We start from the raw sequence: 10549 nt of genomic DNA, 5'->3' as shown, positions 1-10549 counted from the left end.
TACCATCACCAAAGCAACCCCAGACCATCACATTACCTCCACAATGCTTGACAGATGGCGTCAGGCACTCTTCCAGCATCTTTTCAGTTGTTCTGCGTCTCACAAATGTTCTTCTGTGTGATCCAAACACCTCAAACTTCGATTCGTCTGTCCATAACACTTTTTTCCAATCTTCCTCTGTCCAATGTCTGTGTGCTTTTGCCCATATTAATCTTTTCCTTTTATTAGCCAGTCTCAGATATGGCTTTTTCTTTGCCACTCTTCCCTGAAGGCCAGCATCCCGGAGTCACCTCTTCACTGTAGACTTTGAGACTGGCGTTTTGCGGGTACTATTTAATGTAGCTGCCAGTTGAGGACCTGTGAGGCGTCTATTTCTCAAACTAGAGACTCTAATGTACTTGTCTTGTTGCTCAGTTGTGCAGCGGGGCCTCCCACTTCTCTTTCTACTCTGGTTAGAGCCTGATGGTGCTGTCCTCTGAAGGGAGTAGTACGCACTGTTGTAGGAAATCTTCAGTTTCTTGGCAATTTCTCGCATGGAAAAGCCTTCATTTATAAGAACAAGAATAGACTGTCGAGTTTCACATGAAAGCTCTCTTTTTCTAGCCATTTTGAGAGTTTAATCGAACCCACAAATGTAATGCTCCAGATTCTCAACTAGCTCAAAGGAAGGTCAGTTTTATAGCTCCTCTAAACAGCAAAACTGTTTACAGCGGTGCTAACATAATTGCACAAGGGTTTTCAAGTGTTTTCTAATCATCCATTAGCCTTCTAACACAGTTAGCAAACACAATGTACCATTAGAACACTGGAGCGATGGTTGCTGGAAATGGGCCTGTATACACCTATGTAGATATTGCATTAAAAAACAGACGTTTGCAGCTAGAATAGTCATTCATTCATAGTATTTCTGATTAATTTAATGTTATCTTCATTGAAAAAAACTGTGCTTTTCTTTCAAAAATAAGGAAATTTCTAAGTGACCCTACACTTTTGAACGGTAGTGTATGTAACATCCGCGGTTGCACACCGCAGACTCCTATCATCCTGCAGACGTCTTCCTCCCCAGAGATGCCAGCACATGCGGCCGACCTGTCCTGCAGTGACCACCAGGGTGCGCACTCGAGCTCATTCACGGGCTTAATGGGCCAGAGCACACACATGTTTTATATGTGACTGATTGCTCCCAGATCACCTTGGACTATAATAAGGGCCCTGCCATGTCAGTCTTGCAAATGGTCCCTTAGTGTTATCCTGTTCCTGTTGTTACCCGTGCCCTCTTACCTGTATCCTGTGCTGTGTCCTGGTTCCTGAGCCTGTTAGTGTTGGAGTTGTTTCCTATTGCACCTGCTGTCGTCTGCCTCGTCCAGTGTCATCTTCCACGTCCAGTGTGATCCGCCACGTCTGGTGCAACCGCCTGCACCTGCTGTCATCTGCCACATCTGGCATAACCTGCTGCACCCACCACCATCTGTGCTAAAGCCTCGGCCACTGTCTGGACTATACAGGTACCCTAGCGCGGGACTTTTTATTGTTTGGGTGCTCTGTTGCTTGGCCAGCTGCTTGAGCTACGGCGGTGCAGCCTGGTAGGTCCACATACCCACAGACTGTGACAATTTATTTCCAGAAAAAGCCGAACGGACACGAAGCGACTGAGCGCTCACACGAGCGCTTCAGCTGCTTCGTTCTAGTGATTGGTGGCAGTCTCAGTGCTTGGACCCCCACCAATCCAAGCTTCTAACATTTCACTATGACATGTCGGAAGTTTGTCAAACGTTTTATCTACACTTTAATAAGAAAAGCAGCATAGGCAAAAACATGTATGAAAAAAGAGGGCAACAGCTTTAACGTTACCAGATTGAATATGATAAATAAGTAAATAGAAATAATCAAAGGAACACAACACCGTGCTGCGACGTAAGCCGCCAGTCAAGGAAGGAGTGTTGCTGAATTTAGTTGCACTGAGTTTTTAAACTGTGAGCTGATCACATGATCAGCAGCTGATTTGAGTAATTAACTTCTACCAGGATGTCCCATACAAGAAACAAAATGTCTGCAATGTATCCACTAGGAACGGAGCCACCGGAAGCACTCCAGACACGACCAATTTATAAATGAAGCCTGTAGTAACCAGTGTTTATAGAAAACACGTACCATGGATCTACAGCAGTAGAGGAAATGAGCAACTGGTTTGATAAATAGATAGGCAAATATTAAAGATGTTTTAATAATTGTAATAGGACAAAATGAACAATAGTAAAATATAGAACCATATAATTTTATTCTGGAACAATGTAATAACATAATAAATCCAAATAGCTGCCACGCAATTCGGTAAGGTAATATATAATTAAATGGAGTAATTCAGCAGTTACAAGGAAAGAAAGAAAGAATATATGTGTTAGGATAACATGAAAAGAAATATCCATTATTACATACAGTGCATTAATTTAAGAAAAGCTTTGTATATCATAGCCATGGGGTTCAAGGGACTGAAGTCTATGAAGTCTATGAATCCAATAGTTCCACGTCGTGGTGGTGTAACCTCTCAAAACCTGATATTTGAGTTGGGAGACTCCATGCCCCATTTTGACAAAATGATAGGGTATGGTTAATAATACGTTTTTGCACTTGATAGTAGGTTTATGCTGTGAGATGCGGTCCCGTATATGTTGGGTAGTTTCACCAACATATATGAGACCGCAAGGACATTTAATCACATAGACAACAAAGGTTGAATCACATGTATAGAAACCTCTTATATCAGAAGCCTTGCCTTAAAGGGGATGATAGAACGTAGATCCCTTGGTGATATTGGAACACTGCAAACAGTGTAAGCAAGGGCAAGTGTCTTTCTTTTGTGTTCTGAAAAAGGTATGTTTGGATTTGACAATTGCTGATCCTTCATCAGCCCAAACTAATTTATCCTTTAAATTTTTTGGGCGATGAAAACATGGTAAGAAAGGATCTACCAGTTTTGTTGTATGCTTTCATGAATGTACAAAAGGGACACGATCGACGTATCTGGGAAGTCTTATTCTAATAATATCCCTACTCTAGAATTGTCTGTGGATAACCTCTTTTAATAAATTTCTGTTTAATTTCAGAGTGACGAATACATTTTGTTTTATTATCACTTACAATCCGCTCTACTCATTTTGGTTGAGAAATAGGTATTCACTTTTTGGTAGTTGTCGGATGACAGCTGGAATAATGTAGTAATTTGTTGCGGTCAGTTTCCTTCACAAACAGGTCAATAGATAAAAAACCATCATTGCTTTTTAAAATGGAAGTATCCAGAAAATTGATCTTATTAAAGTCGTGATGCATAGTAAATTGTAATTCGGGCCAAATACTATTTAAGTATCAGTAAAACTGGTTAAGGGTGTCCAATGTGCCCCCCACCCCCCATATGAAAAAAATATATTTTCCCGGTGACTACATTTGCCAAAAAAACTAGGCTATTATAGATGAAGTGTTCTTTGAAAAATGACATGTAACAATTTGCATATGGGGGAGCTACATTGTACCCCATAGCTGTACCTTGTATTTGAAGGTAAAAATGTATCCTGAAAGAGAAAGAAATTCTCCTTCAGTTCCAGTCCTAATAAGTCCAAACATAAGTTAATTACATCCATATGGTATTCGGATTGTGACATCAGAGTACTTACAGCAATAAGACCTTTTTCATGTTCTATTGTTACAGTATACAGGTATAACATCTCACATGACTAAAATTGCATTAGGATCAATACATCTGGTATCATGGATCAATTGCAGAAAAGAGTTAGTGTCCAACAGGAACGATTTTGTCTTTTTAATTAATCGGGTCAAAATCCTCGCTAAAAAAAAAATGCCTAATGGGGACAAGAGGGAATCTGTTGAAGCCACAAACGGTCTCCCTGGAGGTTTTTGTAAGCATTTGTGTATTTTCAGCAAAGTGTAGAGAATGGGAATCATAGAGTTCTGTTTAGTAAGAAAATCAACTGTTTTCTGATCAATTACCTGACGTTGTAAATATTCTTCCAAGATTATCTTAATTTTGGATGCTGTCGCTCCAGAGGGATTACTGTGTAATTTTTTAGAAAAATTACTGACAGTACGTAGGTGTCCCCTTTCTACATCCTTTCTAAGATTCGCTACTTCTTGTTGTACGAGAGTAATAAAGGTTTCTAAGGGAGGACCCCCCTTAGTTGGTGAAAAATACTCTTAAAATGTATCAATGCAGATACAGGTTTTTCAATACATGAATCAACTTTTTCAGAAAAGAATGCTTTTAATCGAAGGCTTCAATAAAACCTATGTAGATCCATATCAAGACGAAATGTATAAAATTTATAAGATGGGCAGTATGATAGCCCTTTCTGTAATAAACTTAATTGAGCTGGTCCCAAATTTTTAGAGGATATATATTTATTACCAATGGTAAGTCAGTACCTGAGATCGAGTGGTCATGTTCGATCGGCTGGTTCCTACGACACTCGTTCCCTCTTCTTGTCTCCTTCGTGCCGGACGTCTTCGTGCTCCTAAAAAAGGGGGCATATACCTCCTGCAGTCACTGTCTGTGCATGAATGGTTGAAATCTGGGGAGGCAAATCGGCCTCTGTAAGAACCACGCTGTGGAAAGTAATCCTGACATTTACAGACTCTTTTATACTGATAGTCCTCTGCGTCGAGGACAAACTTAATTCTCTTCATCTTCTCGGTTTCTTTACGATGATTGTTGAGATTGGTTTGAACTTTATCCTTCAAAGTAGAGAACTCCTCCGTCGGTAGTGTGGAGGACAACCGGACCTCAATTGATGCAACTTTTTCTTTAGAAGTAATAATGGCTTTCTGCAGATAATATACTGTTAAAGTCATTAGATCAAATGTACACTTGTTCAGTATCTGTTTATAGGTCACGTAGTATTCCTCATTTTCCTTGAAAATAGTGGGGCATGTTGACACCCTATTGATATTGAGTGCCGGATCGTCTTCTATATTTTTCATTAGTTGGGTCTGACTGCCAGGACACCCCCCCCCCATCCCAATGATCCTCAGAATAAAGGGACCCCAGTGCTAGCTAAATGTTCACACTTTTTCCCCTCCACGACAAGTTTCCAGGCCACTCACTTGGCAGGGAACTACAACACAGCTCCATTCACTTGAATGCACTGGTTTTGTCTAGCTGTATTATGGTTACAGTAATCCACACATTCCCTTAACTTATTTTGTCACCCGTTTCTCAACCTGCTACAGTTCAGCTATGTCTTTAATATCCCCAGGTGTCAAAACTGGATTATGGTCTAAACTAGTTATTTATATAAGAGTAAAATTATGTTCTCATTGTGTGAAACAAAGTTCCTTATAATACAACCAGTGATTTATTTTGCTCTAGCAGCAGCTGCCTGGCACTGATTGCTAAAGTTTTTTACATTCTTACAGTTACTTTATATAGGTGGCAAAACAGTTTTTTGTTTTCATTTTCTGCAGTAGCTTAAAATTCAGCAAACCCTCCTATTACTGAATTCAATCCAATTAAATAGTTATTTATTATTAATTTTACAAGCTACACTATATGGACAAAAGTATTGGTGTGTATATATTAGGAACTGTCAGTAGGCCCTACAAAGTGAGGTATGAGACTTACCAAATAGCCCCTGTGTCTAAGAGTCCAACGGTGTTTGTCCTGTACTTTTGCATCCTCCCGTTGCAGAGCTATAGACCCCTCTTTATTTAGCAACCAAGATGGAAATGAGCCGCTGGTTTGCCAAGTGGGTTTGGCCACCAGCGATTCTTAAAGGGCAGAACTACCACTGAGCCTCTGACCTATCAGCATGAGGCTGTTTCCTAAAGACAGTCTTCAGCCAGCGTCATCACATGAGATCACGCTGGCTGAAGACGGGCTGTGACACTTAGGCTGGGTTCACACGAGCACATTAACGTCCGTAATGGACGGACGTATTTCGGCCGGAAGTCCCGGACCGTACTCAGTGCAGGGAGCCGGGCTCCTAGCATCATAGTTATGTACGATGCTATGAGTCCCTGCCTCTCTGCAGGACAACTGTCCTGTACTGTAATCATGTTTTCAGTACGGGACAGTAGTTCCACGGAGAGGCAGAGACTCCTAGCATCGTACATAACTATGATGCTAGGAGCCCGGCTCCCTGCACTGAGTTCGGTCCGGGACTTCCGGCCGAAATACGTCCGTCAATTACGGACATAATGCTCTCGTGTGCACATACCCTTACACAGAATACTTGGCAGCATGCGAGCAGGCTCAATGCATAAATAAGAGCAGCTGTTTGATAGTCACTGTGACGCCGCTCATTAATAGCAGGTAAACCAGCCGATTTTATCTTCCATGGCACACGGCAGCATTCATACAGGACGCCCTTCTTCACTATTGTTCTCCCCACTGATCGGTTTGTCACAGTGATACACACTAAACCTCTGACACTGATCTATCAGCGTGAGGCTGTTTCCTAAAGGCAGTCTTTAGGCAACAGCTTAATGCCGATAGGTTAGCGTCAGAGGCTCAGTGGTAGCTCTGCCCATTAAGAATTTCTGGCGGCCAAACCTACTTGGCTAGCCAGCGGGTCATTTCCATATTGGTTGCTAAATATAGAGGGGTACATAGCTCAGCAATGGGGGGACGCACGAGTATAGGACAAACACTGCTGGACTCTTTGACACAGCGGCTTTTAGGTGAGACTATTAACTCACTTTGTAAGACCTAGTGACAGGTCCCCTTTAACTAATACACAGCCAAGATACCGCACTGACTTAAATAAATCTGATGTATTAGGTTGTGAAAGATTCTAAAATAAAAAAAAAATCTTTCAGGAGTTCCGATTTACACCATTGATTTCCTCTCTATTTAAAAATTCTGTTTTAACATTCATTAGGCACCCTGCTGAATCAATATGTGAGGGAACTAGAGGGGAACATTAATACTACCAGTAAAACTGACTAAGAAGGACACTGAAAAAGAAAGTTAGTGAATGAAACCTACATGGGTGCAAATTACAAAATCATTGATTTAAACTTCTAATAAAAAAAGTAATTATTTTTTGGATTTAACGTCAAAGGAAATAGGATGGATTAAAAGGCAGCAGGGTTGAACATAACTTGATAATCTGACTTTAAAACGATGCACCATAGTGGCTAAAAGTAAAGGCAGTTTGTATAAAAGTTAAATATGAAAGGGTAGCATAAGGTTTTGGGAGAATGTCACTTAAAGTGGTGGTCCCTCGTTAGTATAGTGGTGAGTATCAGGTGGGAGACTGGAGTTCGAGTCACCGATGGGGAGTCGTTTTATACTAAATACCATGTAAAACCATTAAAAAACATATAAAGTGTACCTCCAACCCTAGCAATGAAAACTTCACTGTGCCCCTGACTCTTTACGTGCAGGGACTGTGCACATATTTTTTCTTATTTGCTCAGCCATTGGTGGGTCATACTCTTGCCTTTAGCGTCTGGAACAGTAAGTAGCTATCTGACTGCAACTGCTGTCATCCATATTAGCAGTAATGAGGATGAGTAGTCTGTTACCAAGATACTTCTTTCCCTTCCCTTCACAGTTCTCTCTGGCAGTCAATAGAGAAACCACATCCTCACTGTGCCTATATTGAATCTGTGCCTATTAAGATAGATGTTATCAATGCCTTAAGCTTAATTTCTTGTCTATAAATGTTTTTCTTCTAAACAAGCTGAAAAACAGGGAATGCTGGGAAGTCCAGTCGACTAGTGACATCAGTGAGAAAGGATGTAGTCAGCTGCTAATTCCGAGTTTAGTTGCAATGTAAATCAATATAGTTGGTAGCCTGGGACATAAGCTGTAAGGGTATGTGCACACGATAAGTGGCTTTTACGTCTGAAAAGACAGACTGTTTTCAGGAGAAAACAGCTGCCTCGTTTCAGACGTAAAAGCTCCTCCTCGCATTATGTGAGGTGTCTTTGACTCTCGTAAATCTTGAGCTGCTCTTCTTTGACTTCAATGAAGAACGGCTCAAATTACGTTGCAAAGAAGTGTCCTGAACTTCTTTGCCGAGGCAGTCATTTTACGCGTCGTCGTTTGACAGCTGTCAAACGACGACGCGTAAATGACAGGTCGTCGGCACAGTACGTCGGCAAACCCATTCAAATGAATGGGCAGATGTTTGCCGACGTATTGTAGCCCTATTTTCAGACGTAAAACGAGGCATAATACGCCTCGTTTACGTCTGAAAATAGGTCGTGTGAACCCAGCCTAAAACCCACATGAGAACAGGGAGAACATACAGATGCTTCCCTTGATTCAAACATAAGACTCCATTAGTGCAACGCAACACTGGCCCCATATGGGTCAAAATCTAAAGTGGCCTGTCCTAGTCAAAAACTTCTTTGATTCCTTTTAAAATGTAAAAAATGCTCATCTATCAACAGTCCAAATTTCTAGGCAAAGAAATACATATAACTTGTTACGTTAAAATGGATTTAAGGACTTTTTTGGAACTTGAATATTGACGGCCTCGCCTTGGATCCCCGCCAATCAGCAGAATGAAGAGACCTTGAATGGGACTGAGCTAAAGTACCAAGCACAGCCACAACTGTTTGTATGGCGCTGTTCCTGTGTAAGCAATGTGAGAGCCGCTGCCAATTCATGTTGCTGATCGGCAGAGTTCCCGAGTTTTCAACCCTTACCAATCAAAGATCGATGGCCTATCATAAGGAGATCCTATACAGAATATTCTTATGGATATATCTTAGGAACAATGCTGCAGTTCAAGTTTTTTACTACAGTCATCAATTACATTGTGTTATGTGATTCCTTTGGGCATGTTGTCACATCAGGAATGTAAGAATGTCTTTGGGAGTTCTCATATATTTTGAATAACTATAACATTTTTGAAGGAATCTGTGATAGACAAGTTTTGCAGCCCCAGGCATATTTCATTGCTTGCCGCTTAAAACAATTGGAAATGTAATAAATACATAATTTATTGAGCTGAAAATGATGATTTTATTATATACAAACTGTATCATTGAGGAAAAACAGTATGGTCTGGAGTAACACATTAAAGGGAACCTGTCATACTGAAAAAAAGTTCAGTCTGCAGGCAGCATGTTATAGATTGAGGAGCGGAGGAGATTGATTTAAAGTTTTGTGGGAGAAATATTCAGTACAACTCATAGTTAAGGCCCCATGCACACGACCGTGTCCGTAATCACGGCCCGGCCGCAGACAGTCACCCGCATTTGCGGCCCATGCTCCCATTATAAAGTATGGAAGCATGGTCCGTAAAATCCAAAAATAGGACGTCCTATTTTTTACGGAAGTTTTATATGTCCCGGACACCTTCCCGTAAATATACAAGGATGGAAGAAGTAGAAGGAGAAGAAAAAAAAGGAGGAGGAGAAGAAGAAGAAGAAGAAGAAGGATGAGGAGGAGGAGAAGAAGGAAGGAGGTGGAGTAAAAGAAGGGAGGAGGAGGAGAAAAAGGGAGAAGGAGTGTCAGGGATCATTAATATGTATATTGTTTGAAAAATATTATCCTCACACATATGTATATACATTTCAGTTCTTTGTGTAATATACTGACATATATAACAAGTTCTTTGTTCATGTCGGACACACCTATGGAAGACACCGCCCCCTGGAATGCAAGAAGAGTGAGTCTGAGAAACTGGTGGGGGCTTGGGCACTCCCACATCTCTGGGGAGGAGGCATGTGTCTATTTCTGTGTTTCTTTGTTCTGAATAAAAAGTTTTCAGTCTTCCTCCTGACTGAGAGAGGGAAGCTGTACCAAACATTTCTGTGTGGTGTACTTCTCTCCAGGCATGCCTTCAGCTTTCAATTTACAGAGGTGGTTATTCGGTGTGAAATACGGACCTGACATTTGGCGCCCGAACGTGGGGCCTCACTCGAGGAAATATCAAAATCCGGACAATCAACAATCACAGGGTGAAACAGATAACTCAAAGTTGCCCACTGAAGGAATTTGATCACCTCCGCAATAACACGGTAAGCAAATTGATTTTATAAATCTTCGTCTTATCTGTGTTAGTGGACAGTCTTGTGGCGATCTGTAGAAACCTTTTGTTGATTTCCTGGATTATCTCAGGCGACAGAGGTGATATTTTCCGCTGTGAGGTCAAAAACCTGTGAGACCTTAGTCGTGCCCGACTAACCATCCTCTGGGTAATTAGGGATTAGATAGAAAATACGCGGACACAATATAGATGTGTGATAAGTCGTGGATAGTATTATAACCTGTCCTATACGCAGGCACGCGGGGTGCAATGCAATGCACTGATAAGACGTGTGATAAGACGTGAGACAGGTGCACGCGGGGTGCAATGAAAAAACACTTATAAGTCGTGTGATAAGGCATACGCGGGGTGTATAAACTGATAGGAAAAACACTGATAAGTCGTGTGATAAGGCATACGCGGGGTGTATAAACTGATAGAAAAAACACTGATAAGTCGTGTGATAAGGCATATGCGGGGTGTATAAACTGAAAAAAAACAAAACAAAACTGTTAAGTCATGTATTAAATTGTAGGTAATATAGTGGCCAGACC

Source organism: Rhinoderma darwinii, chromosome 1, assembly GCF_050947455.1.
Source record: "Rhinoderma darwinii isolate aRhiDar2 chromosome 1, aRhiDar2.hap1, whole genome shotgun sequence".
Classification (NCBI taxonomy): domain Eukaryota; kingdom Metazoa; phylum Chordata; class Amphibia; order Anura; family Rhinodermatidae; genus Rhinoderma; species Rhinoderma darwinii.
The sequence above is the reverse complement of the archived record's forward strand: the minus strand, read 5'-3'. Positions refer to the sequence as shown.